Source organism: Pelodiscus sinensis, chromosome 25 (genome assembly GCF_049634645.1).
Source record: "Pelodiscus sinensis isolate JC-2024 chromosome 25, ASM4963464v1, whole genome shotgun sequence".
Classification (NCBI taxonomy): domain Eukaryota; kingdom Metazoa; phylum Chordata; order Testudines; family Trionychidae; genus Pelodiscus; species Pelodiscus sinensis.
In genome coordinates, this window is record NC_134735.1 from 8,708,409 (window position 1) to 8,732,444 (window position 24,036).

Here is a 24,036-nt window from a genome sequence, read left to right on the forward strand (position 1 = left end):
TTAAAGCCCCTCAGCTTGGGTAGGAAAGGGAAATTATGCAGCAGTAACGCGACTGCAGACCGCTGACTGGCACCCTCGGCAAATAGCTCCGGCCATGGTACACGGTGTTGAAATTACTTTTGGATGCTCTGTCAAGCACAAGATATAAATTGCACAATGTTTTTTAAATGTTTGGGGGAGATTGCCTTTTGAGTGGCATCCTCCATTTCTGTGTGTCCAGTAAGGTGTAGAAAATTAATTTTCATTTTTATCTGGTTCTTTTAGCCAGCACGGGCCAGCGGCGTCAATCCAGCTGTGTGGGCAGTGCCAGAAACGGCTCAACCTTCAACTGCTCCAAGGTACAACATTGAGTTCCTCTCATCTATATTTTTGTGCCCAATTTTTCTCCCCCTTTTCTGTAATCCTGTTTTGGTTTATGGCCCCTCCCATATAAATTGGATCCCATCAGAAGGAAATGAAATACAATGGAGTGCCTGCAGCTAGTCATGGCATAGGACCTAAATACACCTAACACGGCATCCTTTGTCTCTTTTTAATAGCACAACATTCAAGTCTTTCCAGTTATGGTTGGAGATCCAAGTTATGCTGCTGATAAACATTATGACTTTCTTTCCTGTGCTTAATTATGTGCCAATCAGTGTAAAGCTAAGCAGTTGCTATCAATTGACTGCTGGGTAAACATTGAGTGAGATGGAATTAAAGACATTACTAGGAACCTAAATAGGCATTTTCAGACATCAAGGTAGTTAGAGATCAGAGGACATCTGTGCCATTTGCCTTTCTATGGAACAATGGGGGCATGTAATGGCCAATTAAAACATTTCCATATGTATATAAGCCCCGATGGATTTCAAGTGATGGGGGGAAAAAGCCTATTACTGGTGTAGACAGTAATAGAAACTGAAACGTAAGTGAGAATCAGAGCCAAGGTATTGAGTTTTGATTGAAATCTCATGGAATTTTGCTCAGCAATGTCCCCTGGATGACTTCACCATTATAACTGTTGTGATTTGCCTTGCTCACAAGCACCATTGTTTCCACACAATACTCTTGGTGTGGTACAAATGAAAGTCACATGACTGTTTGCGAATAGAGGATTGTTCATCAGGCATCTTTGTGTAGTGCAAAAATCAAAATTAAGCCTTTCAATAACGTGATATAAATGAATAAAATGTTCAGTTTTGGCAATATCAGCATGAAATGTCTTAAGATTTTGGTTCTATTTATTGTATTTTTATTGTTTTAAAGCTGGAACAAACCATATCAATTTTATCTAAAAAAACCCCAACCCTTTCTGATTGACCCCAAATGACATTTTTTCAAATAATTCATTTTGCTGGAAATGTTACATGGTTTCATTCTGGTGCCAAGTGGGAATGGAAACAATTTTCAAAATGTCAGACTTTCCTATGGAACAGAAATTCCCACTTTTAACCAGCTCCATTTTCTAAGTAATCCCAGGATAATTGTGACCCAAAACCCAGTTGAGGTGAAGAAAAGGTCTCTTTAAGCCAGTTGTTTTCAAGCTTCTTCCATTTATGCACCCCTCAAACATTTCAACAGGAGGTGCAGACCCCTTTGGACATCTTAGACCTTGTTTGCAGACGCCTAGATCTGAGGACCACAGGCTGAAACCTGCTGGGTTTGAAGCTCTCCTCACCCTGACGCTGCCTGCTGGGTCCTTTCCCAAGGTGTCCTGAAAAGATGGAATGATCATTGATCCCCGAGTCATGCACACACCTTGGAAAATGCATGATGAGTTCTCTAAACACTTGGGCTACGTCTACACTGGCCCCTTTTCCGGAAGGGGCATGTAAATTTCATGAGTCGTAGTAGGGAAATGCGCGGGGGATTTAAATATCCCCCGCGGCATTTAAATAAAAATGTCCGCCGCTTTTTTCCGGCTTTTAAAAAAGCCGGAAAAGAGCGTCTACACTGGCCCCGATCCTCCGGAAAAAGCGCCCTTTTCCGGAGGCTCTTATTCCTACTTCCTTTGAATAAGAGCCTCCGGAAAAGGGCGCTTTTTCCGGAGGATCGGGGCCAGTGTAGACGCTCTTTCCCGGCTTTTTTAAAAGCCGGAAAAAAGCGGCGGACATTTTTATTTAAATGCCGCGGGGGATATTTAAATCCCCCGCGCATTTCCCTACTACGACTCAAGAAATTTACATGCCCCTTCCGGAAAAGGGGCCAGTGTAGATGAGCCCTTGGGCTATGTTTACATTAGCAGCTTCTTACACAAGAATTCTTGTGCAAAACCTGTTCCACAAGAGAGCATCTACACTGCCATGTGCTTTTGTGCAAGAGCATCCATGCCAGTGTAGATGCTCTCTTGCGCAAGAAAGCTCTCATGGCCATTTTAACCATAGGGTTTTCTTGCGCAAGAAATTCACGTTGCCTGTCTACACTGGCCTCTTCTGGAAGAGCTCTTGCACAAGAGGGCTTATTCATCGTGGGGAGAGGAATAACTCTTCCAGAACAAGCCCTGTTTTACAACGCTAGACTATACATTTACTTCTGGAAGAACGCTCATGCAGTGAAGACAGCTGGCAAGTTTTTGCGGAAGAATGGCTGTTCTTCTGCAAGAAGCTGACAGTATAGATGTAGCCCTCGCCGTGAGTGTATCGGTAGAATCTTGAGTTTTAGAAGTAGCCATGTTAGTCTGTTTCAGCAAAAACAAGGAGTCTGTTTCCACCTTGAAGACTAACAATTTTATCATGGCAGAAGCTTTCGTGAGTTGCAACTTTGCTTCATGAATCAGACAAAGTGAGCTGCAACTCACAAAAGCTTATGCCATAATAAAATAGACTCTCAAGTAGCTGAAAAAAAGTTCCTGAAGACTGGGTTAAGTGGGACACCAAATGCATTCTGAAAAGTGATCTCTGACACATAATCACACTTATTTTCACATTAGACCCAATCCAGCAAGCCACTTAGGCAAGTCGGTAATGTGATAAAGCCCTTCCTTAATCTTAGTGGTTCCTGGGCTTTCACATGGATTTTATTTGCCTCAGAGGCTCACAGCAGCCCTCAAGCTAGACACCAGCTTGCTGTTTGTTGAGCTGCTCTCATCACTGGCCAGCATGGAGAAAAGAGGAGAAACTAAAGTCATAGTTTCCATGCCCTTTCATGTGGTATAGCGCAGGGCAAACCCCTATACCACAGCCAGTATTTTCAGTGCTTAAATGGGTGATGGGGAAACACGGGACCACTCTCTATTCCGGGTTCCAACCTAGGACCCTGTGAAAGTAACTGTCTGCAAATGTCTCCAATAACTGCTGTGTGACAGCTACAATTGCCTGGACCACTTCCCCACAACCCTCCTCCAGCACTTTCCTTTCCTCCTGGTACCAGCTTGCACTTTCTCCTCTCAGAGTCTCCACAGCTCCTTCTCTCCTCAGCTCCTTTCTCACACACTGAGCAAACAGAAGGGACGCCTTTTTTTTTTAAACCAGTCTGAACTAGTTCTTAATTGACCCTGAGGTCTTCTGATTAGTCTGGCTTCCTTAAGTCTGGAAACCTCCTAATTAGCCCCAGGTGTTTTAATTGGCCAGATTGTCCTAATTATTTCTGACAAGTTCCTGCTGGTTCTTGATTAGCCCTTGCTAGCTTACTGTGGGAACAGGGACCTATTTAGTTTGGGGCTAATATATTTCTCCTCGACTACTTTCCTGTAGCCCTCTGGCCTGACTCTGTCAGAGTAGCTTTAAGAACAATTCCATTGCAGTCAACAGAGGAAGTGTTCTTGAAGTATTTTTCTGGATCATGAAAATTATCTTAACACCTGCAGGTATTCCTTTCATTCAACTAGACAATTTATGGCTGTGTCTACATTGGCAAGATTTTGCGCAAAAGCAATTGCTTTTGCGCAAAATCTTGCCACCCGTCTACACTGGCCGCGAGTACTTGCACAAGAACACTGATGTTCTAATGTAGGAAATCAGTGCTTCTTGCACAAATACTCTGATGCTCCTGCTCAGGGATAAGCCCTCTTGCACAACTGTTCTTGCTCAAGAGGCCAGTGTAGACAGGCAACATGAATTTCTTGTGCAAGAAAGCCCGATGGCTAAAATGGCCATTAGAGCTTTCTTGTGCAAGAGAGTGTCTACACTGGCATGGATGCTTTTGCACAAAAGCACATCTCTTGTGCAAAGGCACATGCCAGTGTAGATGCTCTCTTGCGCAAATACTTTAACGCAAAAACTCTTGCGTTAAAAGTATTTGCGCAAAATCATGCCAGTGTAGACTTAGCCTTAAAAGTTTATGGACTGCCAGGTATGTAGGGAATGAGGTCCAGAATAAGATATGCTCTTGCATTAAAATATCTTTTTATTATATTACTAGGGGGCTTGTAGCCAGACAGGAACCCCCCTTGTAACATCCATTTTTGCTTGCCTGGAGCATACAGGGCACACAGAGCAGAAGGCCCAGGCTGCTGTGACCGTGAATGGCTGTAAACAAAGATATGCCAATTGCTGACCAAGAGGCTGCCAGAGAGTACCCTTGACTTAACCCATATTGATACGAACACACAGTCGTCCGCAGGGGGAGGAATCTCTCGCCCAGTAAAAGAATATCCGGCACTCCTAATTTAGCTATTTTCCTCTCTTGCAAGTGTAAATTAACTTGAAACTTGCATGTAAGAACTGGCGCCACAAAACGGACCAGTACAATTTGGCCTCTTAGATAAGAAAGAGGATACGGGCCCCCAGGGGTATAAAGATGGGTCCAGCAGTACATTTTCTCTGAGTGTCAATCTACCATCTATCTGCTGGTCGGGTTAGGTGTTTGATCTCCCGAGGTTCCAAAGGGACGCCCACCTCGTATTCGTCTTTCCTAGGAATTGAGAGACCGGCCCTGGCCTGACACGCTGGAGTCGAGAGGCACAGAAAGGGGTAAAAATTGTACCTGGATGTGGTCCTTTGTCTTACGTGTACACATAGATTTAGAGCTCTTTAAAGATTAAGCTGTCACTTAGTACCATTATTTCTATTTTCTATCTTTATTTTCTTTGTAACTATTTTTTTTAAATCTATATTTGCTAGCAGTTAAGAAATAGAGCAATAGCCATTGTAACCATATGCTTTTATAAGTCTTTTTAATAAACCTGTAACTGTTTAAGCTTTAACCTGACTCCTTCAGTTGCTGTAACAGAACCAAGCACAATTTAAAAGAACTTCAGCTGGTCAAAAATGACAGGCATAGGAAGAGCTTGGGTGTTTGGATTTGTGTCACTCCCAGGTGGCAGATCCGTTGGGGCACCTCTCAGTCTTTCCCAGGCTGCCCGCTGTGAAGGAATCTTGCATTCTACCAGCTAAAATCTGAGGTGTAATAAGCTCTTCCTATAAAGGGGCGTCTGTTGGCCTGCTGGCTACCCTCTGCGACGGGACCCCGGTCCTACCAGTAAAGACACGGACGTTAAACCTTTTCTCGGAAACACACACACACACACACTGCCCTGACCGTCGGCTGACAGGGCTGCGCCATCTGCTCGCTATGCTCAACCTACTATCCCCTCCTGGCTGCTTTCGCTTCACTTAGAGAGCCTGTTGATGCTGATGACAAGATGACATCATTCTGTTGCCCGGCAAGAACATTTTGTCATCTGGCAGGAAAAACTTATTTATATATATAGAGAGATTCCTTACAAATACCTCATTGCTCTGCAAATTAGAGGCCAAAATGCCAAACCAGCCTTGACTGGGCCTCAATTTTTGCATGTACAATTATGCAGAAGCAATTCAAGTTTCATAGTTATGTACTGTATGTAGCTATTTTGTATGCACTGCTGGTGCCTTAGGATGGGGCTTTCATATATGTGGTCAATGGGAGGAAAGTTGGGCCCATGAGGTGTGTTTTGGAACCTCTCATCCTTAGACATCTGACTGATCTAAGCTGCACCCAGTTATTTATATCAATGTTTCTCAACCAGTGATCCGATTATTCTTAGGGGTACTCAAGAAAAGTCTGATGGGGACATCAACACAACTGAAATTAGGAGAAACTTGAATTTTTGTTTTAACTTTCAGAGCATTTTATCATGTTTGTACTTTTTACACCCAAAAATGTCCTTGCCCACCCAGCTACGATTAAGTTGTTTAAAGAAATGTGTTGCAATGGTAGAAAAAAAAATGGTATGTCTGAAAACTGAAGGTACTGGGGTTACTTATAATTTTTTTTAAAGGCACACTTTATAAAAAAAGGTTGAAAAACAATGATTTATATTAGTAAATTGCAAGTGTCAAATAGAAACAGGTTTATAACACTGCGGCTGCTATCTCTGTGTGCTCTATGAGATGAAAGGGACCCCAAAAGGATCAATAAATCTCAGCCTGATGCTTGTGTGGCAGTGTGGATTTTTTGCCTCTGGTTTCTCTTATTCAGATTTCCCTTGTTGTTTTCACATAGCTGCAAATATACTGCATGCGTCTAATAAATAGCAGGCCAAACATACGCTTGCAAGACTGCAGAGTCTCTGAGTAGTCTGTTGCTCTCCATGTACTACTGGAATATATTTGCCAGCATTTCAATTAGATCATCAATAACCCAGTGCAGCTGCTGAAAGAAGAACTCAGATGTTCATAAATGTTATAGTCCATTAAGTTCAGCTACTTCAAAGGCAGTTTGGAAAGAAAGTCATTTGTTAGGCTGTGTGTCAGTGTTGCCAAATGCAAATTGCACGGGATGCCAAAATAAGAGATAAAAAATTGGAGTTGAAAGGTCAAATTAGCTTAATTTGACCACTAGTGACATATAATGCAACATTCTGACATTTAAAATATTACAGACACCACTATGGTGGTTATGGATTCTTCCAACAAGCCTTGAATACAGTAAGTGAGGAAAGCTACCCGCAGGAATGGCTTACGGCATGCCTTACTAGCTATTTTAAAGGCATCCCAGTTGGCATGTGTCTTCTCAGGCAAGATGCTCTTGCAGTTTTTTCCTTTGAGGGATTGGAAGAGGAAATCAAGGCTCAGATATATGGCAAAGAGGTAGCAGCCTGATTCCTTGGTGAGAAATTTAATGCTTTCACCTCAAGGCCAGCAAGGAACTAAACACGCTGCTCATGGACTGTTTTATCGGGGGCTCTTCCTGTTCCCCAAGTGAGGAGGAGCAATGTGATTTGTGGTGGACAGGAAGGAAATAGGAACCGAAACATCAGGATGGAGGAGTAGCTGACAGGTGATATGGCCAACTCACCTTTGTGGAAGGATGGTGTGGCAGAGAGAGAGACACTAAATCAATGCAGAGCTTCCATGCTACAGCTGAGGTGCAGATGCAGGAGAAATCTGAGCAAGGAATCTGCTTGCGGCACATATTGCTAGACCCAGGGGTCAGCGCAGGCCTGGAGTGAGTAGGGTGAGCAAAAAGCCAGATCCTCCCCTTAAGAGGAGAGCCACAAGCTTAACTCTTCCCCCGCTGACTGGCTGACAGACTATCCATGAAATTAAAAGAGGACCAGTAAGTTCTAGGAACAGCTCTGACCTGTTTATTAATCACGTGTCTGCTTTGTAATTGCTCCAGCACATGCAAGCCAGCCAGGAGGTTGAATTCTCCAAGTAGAACCAGGAAGGGATCAAGCTGACTGGATCACCGTATGGTCCTTCCAAGCCTGGGTGAGGAATGTACTAACTATGTTCCTAGAGGTATACCAGTATTGGAAAAAGCCCTCCCTTATTTCATAAGAATAACAGAATGGCCATACTGGGTCCATCCAGCGCAGTACCCTGTCTGCCAACAGTGGCCAATGCCCGGTGCCCCAGAGGGAGTGAAGTGAACAGGTAATGATCAAGCGATCTCTCTCTTGCCATCCATCTCCACCCTCTGACAAACAGAGTCTAGGGCCATCATTCCTTGTCCATCTTGACTAACAGCCATTAATGGACTTAACCTCCATTAATTTATCTAGCTCTTTTTTAAACTCTGTTATAGTCCTAGCCTTCACAACCTCCTCAGGCAAGGAGTTCCACAGGCTGACACTTCACTGTGTGAAGACAACCAGCCTTGACCAGGCCTCAATTTTTGCATGTATAATTATGCAGAAGCAATTCAAGTTTCATAGTTATTTACTGTATGTAGCTATTTTGCATGCACAGCTGATGGCTTAGGATGGGGTTTTCAATTTTCTTTCAAAATAACACAATTGCTGTGTGGACGCTAGTATTGTTTTTCCAGAATGATGGCCATTATTCCGGAATAACGGTGCAGTGTAGACAAACCCTAAGATGCCTGCTGGAAACTTCTAAGATTGAACATGGGGAAGGGTGACAACTATTTAGGTTAAAGCGACAAGGAGTCCTGGGGCACCTTATAGACTTTATTGGAGCATAAGCTTTCATGGGCAAAGACCCACTTCGTCAGATACGTGCATCTGACGAAGTGGATCTTTGCCCATGAAAGCTTATGCTCCAATAAATCTATTAGTCTGTAAAGTGCCACAGGACTCTTCATCGCTTTTGCAGATTCAGACTAACACGGCTATCCCTCTTATATTTAAGTTAAGAATTTATATGAAACAAGTTTCTTAGCGGACTATGATTAGCTGGCGATTATTTACTTTAATTTAGTAATTTACTTTGATCTGACTGTTTTCACTGGCAGCCTCTTAAATCCTGTTTACTATACTTAATAAAAACACTTTTGTTTATTATCAAGCCCAGTGTAAATATTTGCTACCAGGTGTGAGGGGTGGGGACCACCCTCTGTGCAGCTCTCTCTTTCTTTGATAAAGGGAGCTGACTTCATGAAATTTTTCCCGTGTAAAACATTTACACAGAGTAAGACAGATTTATTTGGGGGTTTGGTCCTCTTTGGGGTCAGTGTCCCCAGGTGCTGAGTCCTCCTAGAGCTGAACTGGTTCAGTGTCTGTACAGGCCGGCCTCATGATAAGTCCAAGATACATTCCAAAAAACTTGGACTTAGAGTGAAACAATTTAAAGCGGGGAATTTTTTCCCCCATGACTGACTTCCATTTGTGCAAACTGTTTTTCTGTGTGTGTGTGTGTGTGTGTGTGTGTGTGTGTGTGTGTGTAAAACTTAAGAGTGGGGAATGGGAGGATTTATAATTCATCTGTTCCTACAAGCGTCAACAACTTTAGTGTGGAACGGATGCGTACTGGGGCGACTTATAGTGGGGACACCCCATATTATTCTTCAGGCGAGCCACAACCTGAACTCTGAGCCTTGCCTGGGGAGACCAGAGCTTCTAGCCCAACAGGTCAGGGTGGTGGGGAGCCCCAAAGGACAGGAAGGTGGGCACCAGTGGCATGATCAGCCCCACTGAGGAACAGACCCAAGGGGACTTCTGTGATCCAACTGGCAGAGGAGCGTTTGTGGGTTTTTTTAGATGTTATTAATTCACGTTTGGTCATTGAGGTCTATTGTCGCTTACAGACAACCCCCCAACCTGAAACAATTTTTTTCCAGTAACCCTGCCACACAGCTATATCATAAACATCCAGGAACCTAGCCTTGCAATCAGCCCCAATGCCAACTCTGCCCACATATCTATACAAGCGAATTCATCACTGGAGCCAACCACATAAGCCACCAAGTCAGAGGCTTATTTAACTGCACATCCAGTAATGTGATCTATGCCATCAAATGCCAGCAATGCCCCACTGAGATATATATTGGACAAACGGGATAGTCTCTATGGGAAAGAATCATCCATAAAGGGAACATACAGAAACCTGTTGGTGAACACTTTAATTTGCCTGGTCATTCATGAAGAGATCTTCAAGTTGCTGTTTTGTTACATACCAATTCCACAAGCCAAATGCACAGGGAAGGATTGGAACTACAATTCATTCACAAGTTTAATTCGCATTCCAATGGTTTGAATCGAGGTACCGGATGGCTGGGACATTATCAACCAGCCAAACAATGAAGGTGCCAACGGTTCTTTGTCTGTGTAGATTCTGATGTTAGTACTCTTCCTCTCTAATTGCTACTAATGGTCCTTATCTGCTTCTTTTAACTGTCCAGTTTTTAGATGCTTATAGACTATCAGTTTTGCCTGTTACATACCAGCTCGGTTTTCTCTTTGATACTTATATACCCACTGGCTCCTTTTGTCCTCCTCCCTCCCATTTTTTCCTCTCCGACCTTCTCCCCTATGGTTCTGGACATACAGCACTCCAGTCATCTGAAGAAGTGGGCTGTGCCCACGAAAGCTCATGATACCATCTACATGATTGTTAGTCTTTAAAGTGTTACCAGACCATTTGTTGTTTGTAGAGTTTATTCTGTAGGGTAGGTCTAGACTACAGGCTTTCGTCGACAGAGGCTTTGTCAACAGATACTGTCCACAAAGGTTTTGTCGACAAAGAGTGTCTAGACTACATCCAGTTCTGTCGACAAAGCAAGCCGCTTTGTCGACATGAGAGCGTAGTCGCAAAGGACAGTGGAGATGCAATAATGCCTTCTGTTGACAGAACTCGGTCAACAAAAGGCGTTATTCCTCGTAGAATGAGGTTTACCGCTGTTGACAAAACTGCCGAGTTCTGTCAACGTTAGGTATAGTTTTGTTGACAAAAGTGGACTTTTGTTGACAAAACCCTGTAGTCTAGACACACCCGTACAGACTAACTCGGCTACCCCTCTGAAGATTTATTGTGGGTTTGTCAAGGTCTTGTTTGGGGCTGCCCAGGCTGGGAGTATCAGTCTCATTGTGGAAAGGTCTTTCCAGAGAGGAAGGTTTCACAGCTTTTCCTAAAGATGGTCAGATCCTAGAGGCATCTAATCTGCTATTGGCTGTTTGTTCCAGAGCTTTAGGCATGTAGCCAGAGACCCGTAGGGTATAGCTCTAGCCCAGGGCTACTCAACTTTGGAAACCCCGGGTGCCACAATGATACTCACAGCACATGCCGAGGGCCACATCTTAAGTATGGTTGCATGCACATGCAAATATATATGCAAAATATGCAAATAGCTTCTTTCACATGGATGGGCATAAATACAAAGATTAAGGCAAGACTACACAACACAGAGGCCCCATTTAAGTCAGTTCTGCTGATATTAATAAAATGCAATAGTTACCCGATTACCACCCATCTGACAGCCCTTTTAATGAGCAATGATGGTCCAGGAATGTAACTACTAAAACGCATCTCAACAGAAGACCATTCTATTGACTCACCATTAGGAAGTGTATTCCCAGTGGAGGCCAAGTTCAAAAGATCCCACCTGCGGGCCGTGTGTTGAGTCCTGCATAAACCCAAAGCATACCGTGGGCTGCAAACAAACAGACGGTGGGCTACATGTGGCTCACGGGCCAGGTGTTGAGTTGCCCTGTTCTAGCCTGCAGTCCTAATAGGCAGTCACAGTGGGCAGTCATATTGGCCCAGTGAATTGCTGTAGTACCATTGTACTGCTCTGTATTGCTCTGTATTGCTGCAATGGATAAGCATAACACCCGGAAAGGATGCCCTAGCTCTGTCTCTGTCCCTTGGCTCCCGAGGGCCTGATTCTCTCAGCCTTAGTGCTCCAAAAACACCCTTTTCCCTCTGGGCTCTACAGTGTTAAATTCTGTGTTCCTCCTGAGTTTTCCCTGTCTCCCTCCCTCTATCTTCTTCTGCCTTCCCCATTACTCAGCTGGTTTTTCTCCTTTCTTTGAGCCCTCTTCAGTTTTCCCCCCTTCAGCACCCTCTACTCTAACTCTTTCCTCGTCCTTCCAGCCACACCGTGCCCTGCTTGCTCTTTTGGCAAAGACGGGCCAGTTAAAAACCAGTTCAACTTTGGTGCCATGAAACCTGGGTGAAAAAATTCAAGCCTCTTCTTTCAAGTGGAGCAGGAGGCCTGGCACCGCGGCGGTCCGTGTGACTCATGAGCAGCACCGTCAAAGCAGAACTTTATTCATAACAAAAAGAAGACACCAGGCAACCTCGCTGTGGTGCCACGGAACCACGTGTTGGATTGGCAGGGCAACCAGAGAGAAAACCCTCAGGGGAGTTGTCAAGGCTGTTCTCCACTCTGGCACGACAAATGCAGAAGTGGGAGCCTGCAAAAGCACCCCAAAACCTTATCTTTACAGGCTTTTGGACAAAAACTTCCCCCCAAAATACTAATACCCGAACTTTGGGGAATATCCGCTGCCATCACCCAAGTATTCCAAGAAAACCAGGGAAGAGATCGCTTGGAAAACCTCCTCCCTAAAATCTCAGGGGGTACCTCAAGCTCCTTTTCCCCAAAGAGCTTGAAAAAGAAAAGAGAAAAACAAGCTGCAGTCTGTGATAGTTACCCCTCTGTCAGGCAGGTAGATACATGCAGACAAACCTTTCAGGACACATGAACTGGTTAATTAGAAAAAGGAAAACAAACTTTTATTATCAAAACAAAACTACAGTTGCAAGCATAGTTGAGGTGGCTAGATGGTAAGAGCCTCCCACTGATATACTCAATGAAAATTCCGTGGGTTAAAAAGCTTCATTACAAAAGAGAGAAAAAAACCCACTTAACAGCAAAGACATCAGTTCCAAATCCCTAAACCACGAAAACAATAAAACCTGACAGGCTAACTACTTTGCCATTATAAGAGATCTTTTCTCGGAGAGAGACAGGCCTTCCCATTTCCCTGTTACTTGGAAGAAACCGCTCTGAGACAAAGGAGGGAAAAAAATAAAAAATCCTTGTGCCAGTTTGAAATCCCTCCCTGCATTGTTATTGGATGACCAGATACCTGGCTAGGGACAGGAGACATAGTTAACCCCTTAGTCACCAGGCTGGTGGTCAGCGCTCATGGTTATGACAGGAGTGCACGATTGCAGTGGCTTCTCCATTGAATGCCTCTGCCTGGCTGCTCACTTCAGACATTGGTTTTCCTGCAGTGGAGGTGCTGGGATTAGTCAGACAGCGTAATCAGTCAGGAGACTGGAGTGAAATTTGATCGGCGTGTGCACTGGCTAGTGAAGATGGAGAGAGGAGAAGCAGCGTCTAGTTGAACTCCCGCCTGACCTTTGGAAAAGGGTGGGAGGCAGCAGGTTGAAAAATGCCACTCTGCGCTCTCAAAGGTTTTATACCCCTGAACATCTCTGAGCTGCGTACGGAGAGTGATATTCAGACTGCTCATGTCCTGCCAACTCTTCCTTTCATTCCCAGCAGTGGCAGCTCGCTGAGGGAGGTTGAGAAGGATTTAAGAAAGGTCAGTATTTGCATGCATGAAACCTCCTTCACTTCTCAAGGAGCGAGGGAAGCTGTGTCAGCCCATTTAAAACCCGGCTAGAAGTTCCAGTCAAGTCGGATGGCAGGTGGCATGTATCTTTTCATGTTCCCCTGAAATTGGCTTTGGTCAGCTACACACAGTCAGCTTCATAAATATCCATTCTTGGTTGAGACGCATGTGTCTCAAAGAGCTAGAGTCTCCCTACTGCCGCTTGAGGTCTTTGTGGTGTCTGTAACTTTGCAGAGTTCACTCGGTGGGTGTACGGATTACCAGAGGGCCATGGAGCCCCACCATAAAATTAAGGTATTTACCTGAAGCGGTGAGTATGTTGGACATTTAATTGTGGAACTTCCCATCGAGTAAGATCAAAAAGTTTTTTCCCAGGACATTTACCTTTCTAGACACTTTGTCCTCTCCAAAAAACAAACAAAAAAAGCCTCAAGTATGAATTTAAATAGCTACAAACACCCAAAGTTTTGGGCTCAGGTTTAAGGTCAGGACAACCATTTATGTTAACCCGGTAACTTCTTAGACCGATGTGTAACTATAAACAGCTTCGTCTTCTGTTGTGTAAGTGTATGTCTACAGTACTTTTTGTTTTGGGAGAAGTATGCAAATACCATGGTGCATTTGCATACTTCCTCCGTTTTTTTTTCCGGAAGAGGCTTTTCCGGTATTTGCCCTCCTCTACACGGGGTCAAATTTTGGAACCTCCCCCTATTTCGAAAGACCCCTTATTCCTTCCACAATGAGGTTTACAGGGTCTTTTGAAATAGTGTTTTTTTCAGGAAATTTGACCCCATGTAGATGAGGGGAAATACCGGAAAAGCCTCTTCCCCCAAAAAAAAAAAAAAAATGGAAGAAGTATGCAAATGCACTGTGGTATTTGCAGGCCCTTCTCAACAGGGGATTAAATGTAGCCAGAGTGACAATTTCACTACCCCACATAATCTGGAGTGTGGATGTCTGAATGTCTGGGCACCTCTCCTCTCTGTTTGGGCTGTGCCGCTCCCTGGAAGGATAGAGCCATCTGCAGTACTGTCCCTGTGGGATTTACTCCATGCTTTCCAATTATTATTTTAAAATTGAATTGCTTCCCACCTTGGGCCAAGAAGAAATCCTGCCTCATATTTACCTCTCGCTATTCATTGAATACATTTGTAGAAACCAGCTTCACATAAGGGGGAAAATCAATCAATCAGCAGATCTCTCTATTTTGCTCTCGCTCTGCTTTCTTTAGGTTTCATGCTGCCTTATCAAGCATCCATAACCCTGCCTGGCCACATGGCACTGTGCAGCAGGATGGTATTATCAGTAGCTGCTGTGGAGACTGGAAAGATTTGCACGGATAATTCCAGCTGAGTCCTAAATACTAAACAACTGCACTGTGGTAAGGCCCCCCCGCCACCGCCCCTTGCTGAACTCTGCTCTTCTTCCCTTGGTGAGAGGGCCCCAGGCAAACCGCTCCCCATCTGTTATGAAGAGACTTAACAGACTTCCCCTCAGAAGCGGGTTAGCCTACTAGTCTGTCTCAGGGTGAAGGAGCCCAGCTTCCTTCCCCGGCCCCAGAATTCCTTTCTCCCCTTCTGTCTCTTGCAAGTATGAGTGTGCCTGTAAGCGACGCAACACACTCTCCCTTCCACCTAACAGGGGAGGCTTTTAAAAGGCCTGCAGCAGACCAAAAGTGGAATCAGCTGGCCCTAATTGGTTCAAGGTAGTCTGGTCTCAGCTGATCCCTAATCTACCTGAGACAGCTCCTTGCCAGCTGCTCCTAATTGGCTCACTGCTCGCTAACAAGGGAGCTGGCTCTTTTCTGGTTCCTAGGGCTGCCTTTCTCCCACTCTGTGGCAGCCCTCCCACATGACTTTTTCATATGCACCCATGCACATGGGCTCATTCCAAGCAACACTATGGGTGAGCATGGAGCAGTTGTCATTGTTGTGTGGGCTGCGGCGGCAGAGACCAAATGCAGCACTTGGATCTCGAGGGGCAGGTCAGATTGTGTCAGACCACAGCGGGCTCTGGTTTGTATGTGATGCGGTGCTCCAACAAGAATATCCTTGTTCAATACCAGCTCTCATTGCCTCAGAGTGGAGAACAAAACCCCCCCACAACCAGTCAAATAATCCTAGAAATGAACTCCTGGCTAGAGGATGTTGTGAAGACTGGGACTTTAATAGGGTTCAAAAAAGAACTAGATACATTCATGGGGGATAGGTCAATCAGCAAGGATGGGTCGGAATGGTGTCCCTAACCTCTGTTTGTCAGAGGCTGGAAATGGATGACAGGAGAGGGATCACTTGATGAATCTCTGTTCTGTTCCCTCCCTCTGGGGCATCTGGTATTGGCCACTGTCGGCAGACAGGATACTGGGCTAGATGGATCTTTGGTCTGACCCAGTATGGCCATTCTTATGACTAATCGTCAATAGCCTAGAAAAAGGTTTCTGCAATACCACTCCATGCATTCATCTCATATTGAAACAACTTCTTCTATGTGTGAGCGCATCTAATTTCTCTTTGTGCAACGTCTTTCACCAAAAGATGCTCATCGAGGGCACGTCTAAACTGCCCACAGCTTTCGAAAGAAGATATGCAAATTTGGCACGAATTTGCATCTCTTCGTCTGCTCCCATTTTCGAAAGAGTTTTTTCAAACAAAAAAAAAGCAGTCTAGACATGGTTCTTTGAAAAAAAAATTGCCCCTTTTTTCGAAACAACCTGTCTTCCTGAAAAAATGAGGTGTACAGGGTTCTTTTGAAAAAGTTTTTTTTTCCAAAAGAACCATGTTGAGAGTGCTTTTTTTTCTAAAAAAATTCTTCCAAAAATGGGATCGGAAGAAGATACGCAAATTTGCTCTGAATTTGCATATTTTCTTTCGAAAGCCATGAACAGTCTAGACGTGCCCCTAGCTTGCTTCTCTTGCCTAAGTCTACCTTTCTGGTGGCATCCTTCCCCAGGAAACCTCCAGTCAATCATATACAGGAGATCACAGAGTAATAATTGATAATACTTCACATTTCACACTCTCATGACTAAGTCTCAAAGCCCTTTCACAACAGTAATTATTGACCCTCACGACACTCCTGTCATCATCCTATGAAACTTCAGAAAAGGAACAGGTATGTTAAAGCCAAATTTTTCAACACTGGTCACAAGGGTGGTGAGTAACTTAGGCAAGAGAAGGCACAGCCTTACCAAAACTGCCTATACATCCAGCCACCAAAGTCTGGGGCTGCAATGCAGTAGCCTGGCCCTCCAGGTGGCCAGGAAGTATCGGGCTGGTTGTGGGCGGGGCCTCAGGCAGAAGGGGCGGGGCCTCTAGTGGAAGGGGCAGTGCTGGGCTTGCCTTCCCCAGCTGGGCCTTCACCCGCCACCCATGAGTAACCTCTGATTTTGGAGTGCCTGAGTTTTTGGCTTGTCTGGCACCAAGGAGTTTGATTTCCAGAGGTACCATGACCCCTCTTTGAAAGATGGTGCTGAGTTCCCAGCCTGCAAGTGCTGAGAGGCTAAAGGTTTCCCAGATTTTTGGGGACCGAAAAAGATTGAACTGGAAAAGAGCAGGAGCTAGAGAGAGAAAGGGCGTCGGTTTGGCAGAAGAGGAAGGATTATTAGCTGATGCAGCAAACAACTCTTTGATTCTTCTATCCAAGCCCGTCTCCAGCATGGTGGTTTTTCAATGTTTATCTGGAACTCGGTAGCATGTTGCAAGCCAATGAACTGGGACAGGGGTAGGACTGCTTCTCGCCTTGGCCCAAGCAGATGCATTGTGATGATGGGTAATGCATTGGAAGATACATTGTTATTGTCAATGTGAAAGCCAACAGGAATCCAGCTAAGCCTCAGTTTTAGAGATAAAGGAGATACTTCCTTTTTGGCAATCGGACTTCTGTGCTGGCTTTGCATTGAAGACACAACAGTGATCCATAAAGAGCATGTAAAGCAGAGAAATCAGCTGGGGTTATCACTGGGGTTAGGTGAATCTCAATACAACTTGTCCTGACTCTTGGCTCATTTCTAGACCCCCTAATCCTTTTGAGCTGCTGAGTTGATCATCAAAAGGTGGTTCAGTTCTCGTTTCTAGGCAAAACAGAAATGATGAAAAATACAAGAATGATCCTTAGAATCTGGCTTATCATGAATGGCAGCAGAATTATTAGTCCACTGGTCCAGGAGATAATGAAGTGGCTCCTTTTTATCACTGAAACGTGTGTGTGTTCTCCTTCAGTCCTCCCCTTCACCCCACCAGTTAGAAATATTAGCGAATCGTCAGTATTTAAATTCCTTTCAAGAGCTAAAGTGCCATTAAGTTCCCCATTCTGCTGCAATTTACAATTAGTTTACATCGTTAAGCATTGTAAAAGCTGTTGCTGAATCACCTCAGCGATTGTTTGTCATTGATTATCGCTCCATGCTGCTGGATGGCAGTGCAGGCAAAGCGGGACGCTCATTGGTTAGGGCAGTCACCCAGCGTTCATGCCAGTGGATTCATGTGTGTCTGGGTTACAGCTGGTCCTTCAGGCCTGACAGGGATGATTTGTGTAGAGGAGTGAGGGGAAGGCAGCTCCAGCCTGCAGATGTTGCCAGCCTCCCTGAATTGCAGCAAGAACTGTGCAAATAACACAAGTTTTGCTTCACTGGCAGGTGTGAAAATTGGGGAAAAAATCTGTTTTTGAGTCACTCCAAAAACATCTTTTTAAGAAGTTGTTTTGTCCTGAAAAATATCAAGATTCGTAGGCTTTTCTTCTTTTTTTTCTTTGAGACAAACATAAAACTGACAGGCATTTGGGAAACATTTATGGTGTTATCAAATCTGCATTTTTGCATGAATTTTTTTCTCTCTGTTCTACTGCACAGTGTTCTCTGTAAGCTGTGCACTTGGGTGGCTGCCCAGAAGAGATTCAAATGCCACCCAGCTGATTAGCAGAGCGCCTTCAGCCAGCAGCATGTGTTTGTACTGGTGGTGCACAACCACATATGCCTCAGTGCACATAATAGCATTTATTCTGCACATGGGTGGAAAAAAATTAGGGGGAGGCATTGCTACTGCAGATGGTTCTTCTGTAGTCCTGGTCTCAGTTCTTCCCTAGTGATGAGGGGGGTTTAGGTAATTTGGAATGAGCTGCCAAACAGTGGGGCAAATTTACCCGTGTGTCACGAGGATGCATTTTTTCCTCTTGATCCAAGTCAGCCTCTTGGTCTTTGTGAATCCTTCCTGGAATTCAAGGAACAGTTTTTCCAGCAAGAAGTTTGTTTTCTTGGACTACATTTTAATTTAAAACCATGACATTTGAATAAATTCTAATAGTCTAATCAACCAGCACAACTATAGATCACAAATCTGTACGAGTGGGTTATTACTAAGCTCTGTGCAAGAGTTTTTAACTTAATATAAACACGGAACCAAAGCTGGAGTTTTTGAATCCAATCCCATTTCACCCGATGTTCTGATAGTCAGTCCTTTTTTCTTTCCCTAATGCTTGCACGCTATGGTAACTAGTTAAATTCAACCCATGTATAATGGCTAACGTTTTTCATTCAACGTACCTGAAATTACCCTTCTAAATTCACACTTAGGATCCTACTTATAATTCATTGGTTTTCAGAAATGCCAGACACCCGCAAATCTCACTGGAATTATTGGGGGCTGCATCTTTCAAAATCAGGACATTTTTATTTGGAGGCCAAAATGTGGATTTAAGAGCCGAAATGCAGGCATCCGGGTTGGAAAATGTAGGCCAGTATCAATTAGTCTGAACATAAAGCCACAGAATACAAATAGCTCACTGTAACTTGGAGTAATTAAAACAAACACTCGATATTAGTTATCCCCTTCCATTATCATTGCATCTCACAGCAAGTTAGCCTCTGTAATTTTTTATTCCCACCAATGGAGCTAGTATCGCCACTGCTGGTTGCAGTCTGTTCCTGCTCCAGCTTCCCAATCCAGACATGCACTGGTGAGTGTTTGCATCGATGTACAAATCTAAGATGGCCTCTTGTATCCAGATGCAGCATTTCAGGGGATTTTGCTTCTCACATTCCCTCCGGCAGCCATTTTCTCTGCCAAGATGATCACTCTCAATCAGTCCCGTCTCTGATCTGTGTTTCTGGGTCTTCTCTGGCTCAGTTCCCCAGGCCAGTCACATGAGTTTGGTCGTCTCCAGGGGCTGCACGTTGAACAAGAGATCCTTTAGTCCTTGTGGGCCCAACTCCAACAGAAAGGTCCTTCCCCCTGCCTAACGCTCAAGGTCAGTTCTTCCCTGTGGTCAGGGGACTGACCCTCTAGGCTGGAAGTCTTGGGTATTGCTTCAGCTGAATTTCTGCCCCAATAGGCTTTGGCTTCAATTTTTGGTCCTCACAGATACTTTCTCAGGCCTCCTCTCCACTCTAGGTTCCACCACAGAAGTTAACTCTGTGCCAGCAGTCCTGCATTCTGGCAACAGCCAGGCCCAAGTTGATAGGCCTTCCTCTGGACCCTTCCCAGGGAGAGCAAACTTCTCCTAGCTCCTCTTTCCTGGGTCTCCCCTTTCGACTGAGCTCTGTTGGCCCCTTCTCCAGCAGGGGTGGGCAATAACGCAAGACGTGGTTCACCAGGGTTAGCCCTGGTGAACTGCTAGAAGCTTTATTTACCTGCATGTCCACAGGTACAGCCGCTCGCAGCTCCCGTTGGCCACGTTTCACCGTTCCTGGCCAAGGGAAGCTGTGAACAGCTGTACATGCAGATGTGCAGGTAAACAAAGCATCTGTTGGCCCGTCAGGGGCTAACCCTGCTGTACCACGTTTGGCCCGTGGGCCGCTTATGTGGGCCCTGTCCTATAGCCTAACTCCCCCTTCTCTGGCCAGGGGACAACTCCTGCCAGGTGTATAGCATAGTTGCGTGGGTTCCCTGTAAGCTGTGCTCTTATGTGGCCACTTGAGAGATTTCAGTGCCACCCAGCTGATTAGCACAGTGCCCACAGTTAGATTTGTGTTTTTCCTGGTGGTGCACATTCACACATGCCTTGGTGCATATAAAAATTTATTCCACATGTGGATGGAATCTATTAGGAGGAACAATGCTTAGAGGTGATGGGAAATTTCTTCCATCACAGAGCTAGAGGACAATATCATTCTGTAGCTATTCTAATACAAATGCAAACAAGTGAAGGCTATTTTGTTTTCTAAGGGCCTGTCGGTGCTTGAAACATTGCTGTGCTGGAGCTGGGCTGCTATAGCAGAGACTCTTCCTGTGCCCACAGGAAGGGTTCTCCCATTGGGGTTGATAGTCCACTTCTCTGAGAGGTGGTAGCTAGAACCAGCATTGCTTACAGTATGGGTTAGGTTGGGTTAACTGTATCACTCAGTAAGGTGGATTTTTCACACACCTGAGAGATGTGGCTATGCCAATGTAAGTTCCCAGTGCAGACCAGCCTTAACTGTTCTGAGATGCATGGGGCAACCTGCCAAAGTCAATTGAACAAGGGCTGGCAATTAGCGACCAAGGTCTCTCTGCAGAGCTGTGCTCTGTTCAGATTTACAAAGGAGGTGGTTTAAGTCATGATCTGTGAGTAGCACAGATACATAATCCCTATGTATCTGCCAGTCTCGGCATTGTGCCATGTCTGAGAGAGCTGGGCATTAAAGACTCCTTGATCTTCTCTGACATCCCCTCCATGTTGTGTGCCAAGACTTCGGAGCCACTGAAGAACAGCCAGAACCCCCAACCCTGACCCTGGTGGGGCGGGAGCAGGAGAATGAATGTGCAGTTCAGCCGTGTACCTTGTGGTCTTGTTAAGACCCTGAAGCCCAGATCCTAGTTATTTAAGTGCTGCGCAACCAGTAATATCCATGGGAGTTAGGCACCTCCCTCCCTTTGAAGATCTCAGCCCTACAGCCTAATCCAAAGGCCCATTAAGTCCGTGGATAGACATCTGCTGTCTTCAGTGAGCTTTGGTTCAGGGCCTTAGTGCCTGGATTTAAGGTGCCTGCTCTTAATCATTTTTTTTTTGTCAAACTCCTGGCTCCGTAACTTTGTTTGCTGATACTAGGGTCTTGTTCCATATCTGGGTCTCAACAGGCTGAGGCAAGGGTCATCCATTCATAGGAGGCTAAGTGGAGTGTAACAGCAGAATTATTCGTATGCTGCTAAGTCCAAATCCATAGCCCTAAGAGTCAAGGGGAGTCTTTAGTCATTAGTAATATGGCACAAATCAAATATTCAAAATGGTAACACACAGAAACCTCTTGGGGAACATTTTAACTTGCCCGGGCGCTCATTCCTGGATCTCAAAGTAGCCATCCTCTTGCAAATTTCAGACACCAACTAGCGAGAGAGACTGCGGAACTGGCCTTCAGATGCAAGTTTGACACATCTACCCAGGGACTGAACAAAGACATTGCTTGGATAGGCCATTATAGTCAACACCCAAATGACAAAAGCTAAATGTCAGACATGTAGGCTATGTCTACACTACGGGGGTTTTGCACAAAAAGCCCCACGGAGCGCCCACACCTCAAGTGCGTTTTTGCGCAAGAAAATTTACAATAAAATGGCAGAACAGAGGGCTTTTTGCAGTGTAGGTATTCCTCTTTCTACGAGGAATAACTCCTTTTTGCTCAAGAGTTCTTGCGCAAAAAGGTGTGTGTGGATGCTCAACAGGGGTTTCTTGTGCAAAAAGAGCCTATCGGAAATTGCACAGATGCTCTGACCATCAGAACTTCCTGGTGCAAGAGCATCCTGCAGTGTGGATACTCTCTTGCGCAAAAGCACATCACTATTGTGATGTGCTTTGAGGTGTGGACATGCTTTTGTGCAAGACGTTTTTGTGGAAGATCTCTTCCGCAAAAAGCTTCTTGAGCAAAAACCCTGCAGTGTAGACAAAGCCTTACAGCCCACTCTGTTAGCCTCATTTAGCAAAACCTTTAATTGACAGGGTTTTTTTCCCCCTTCTCCCATCTTTTTCTGCTATATGTTTGTACCTCGGAGCCCCTTGCTCCATTCACCTGAAGAAGTGGATTGTGCTATCAATACCTTTTTGTTTGTCTCTAAGGTTCTACAGGACCACTCATTTTTTAATTAGTAATGTGAGTCATTAGTAGTCACTGTATACGACTAGTGCAGAGACAGTACTACCTGCTAGTAAGCCTTCCATTAAGAAGCAAGTGAGGCCATGCAGATGTGCAGTGGAGTTAGATGACAGTTGATGAGGAATTTTCAAACCAGGGGAGAAAACATCTCAGCTCTTTTTTACATAGTAAACAGCAAGCATCCATGTGTTATTCATTCTGCCCACATGTATCATTGCAGATGGGTCTGGCCTTGGAAGCTGTTGGGAATTCCCCTTGGAGGGCCAGGACATATTCTAAAAGGATGTTATAAGGAGGAGGGAGAAAAATGGCCTCTGAGGATAAGACAAGAAGCAATGGGCTTAAATTGCAGCAAGGGAGGTTTAGGTTGGACATTAGGAAAAACTTCCTACCTGTCAAGGTGGTTAAACACTGGAATAAATTGCCTAGGAAGGGTTGTGGAATCTCCATCACTGGAGATATTTAAGAGCAAGTTAGACAGACACCTGTCAGGGATGATCTAGACACTGCTTGGTCCTGCCATGAGGGCAGGGGACTGGACTCGATGACCTCTCAAGGTCCTTTCCAGTTCTAGTATTCTATGCACCAGTGAAGGGCTGCGGATTTAATGGGTTGAAGACCTCAAACTGACCCCCTGCAGAGATCTTGCTGGGTCACTGAAATAGCTGACTGGTGCCCCAAACCCAATTACTGGGAGCTCCAAAGGGTTCCAGTGCTGTTAAAACTGGAGTAACATTCTGTACTGATTACCAGCCCCCCAGAAACCCTGTCTGTGGTTTTGGGCTCAGCTATTCGGACACGGTTAGACTGACCCTGTGAGAACCTCATGCATTGCTCCTATCTCCCTTTGCCTGGGTAACTATATTTTCAAATGACCTTAAGACAAAGGTGATGCAAGAAATAGACAAAGTTCTGCTGGGCCCTCGGGTTCCCCAAGTTTGGGCGATATCTCCTTATCTCTTATCCATCTACCTTCCTGCATCAGTCAGTGCCAACTGAAACGTCGCTCTCATTCCTTCCGAGATGGATTTGCCGACACCGAAGAGCAATCTTTTATGTTGAGGATATCAGCCTCCCCAGCCAGCTGTTGCCAATGGTTACCAGCGAGCATGTTGCGCCAGCATGACTGCATGGAGCCTTGCCACCCTCCCACACTCGAGGAATCATCGGCAAAAAAGCGGGGTGGAAGAATGAGACGGACTGGTAAAAAAAAATCAAAATGGCTAACCAATGAGAATCCGGCAAGCCCCAGACTTGTGCATTTCTTTCCTAGCGTTTGTCTATTCATAATTTGAAAATAGAATTACCTATGATAGGGAGACAGTAGCAATGCATGTGGCTTCAATGGGACCTCTGAATATCTGAGGCCCTAAAAACACAGTTACGCTTTTTTTGGTTGGTAATCACTAGAGAATGATCCTTCAGTTTCAACAGCACCAGAACCCCTTAGAAATCTCCCAGCATTTGGGTTCAGAAGAGCAGTCAGACTGGGTTAGACCAAAGGTCCATGTAGCCCAGTATCCTGTCTTCCAACAGTGGCCAATGCCAGGTGCCCCAGAGGGAGAGAATAGAACAGGCAACCATCACGTTATCCCTCTCCTGTCATCCATTTCCAGACAACAGAGGCTAGGGACACCGTCCTACCCATCCTGGCCATTGATGGACCTAACTGCCATGAATTTATTTAGTCCTTTTTTGAACCCTGTTAAAGTCTGAGTCTTCACCACATCCTCTGGCAAGGAGTTCCGCAGGTTGACAATGCGCTGCATGAAGAAAAATTTCCTTTTGTTTGTTTTAAACCTGCTAC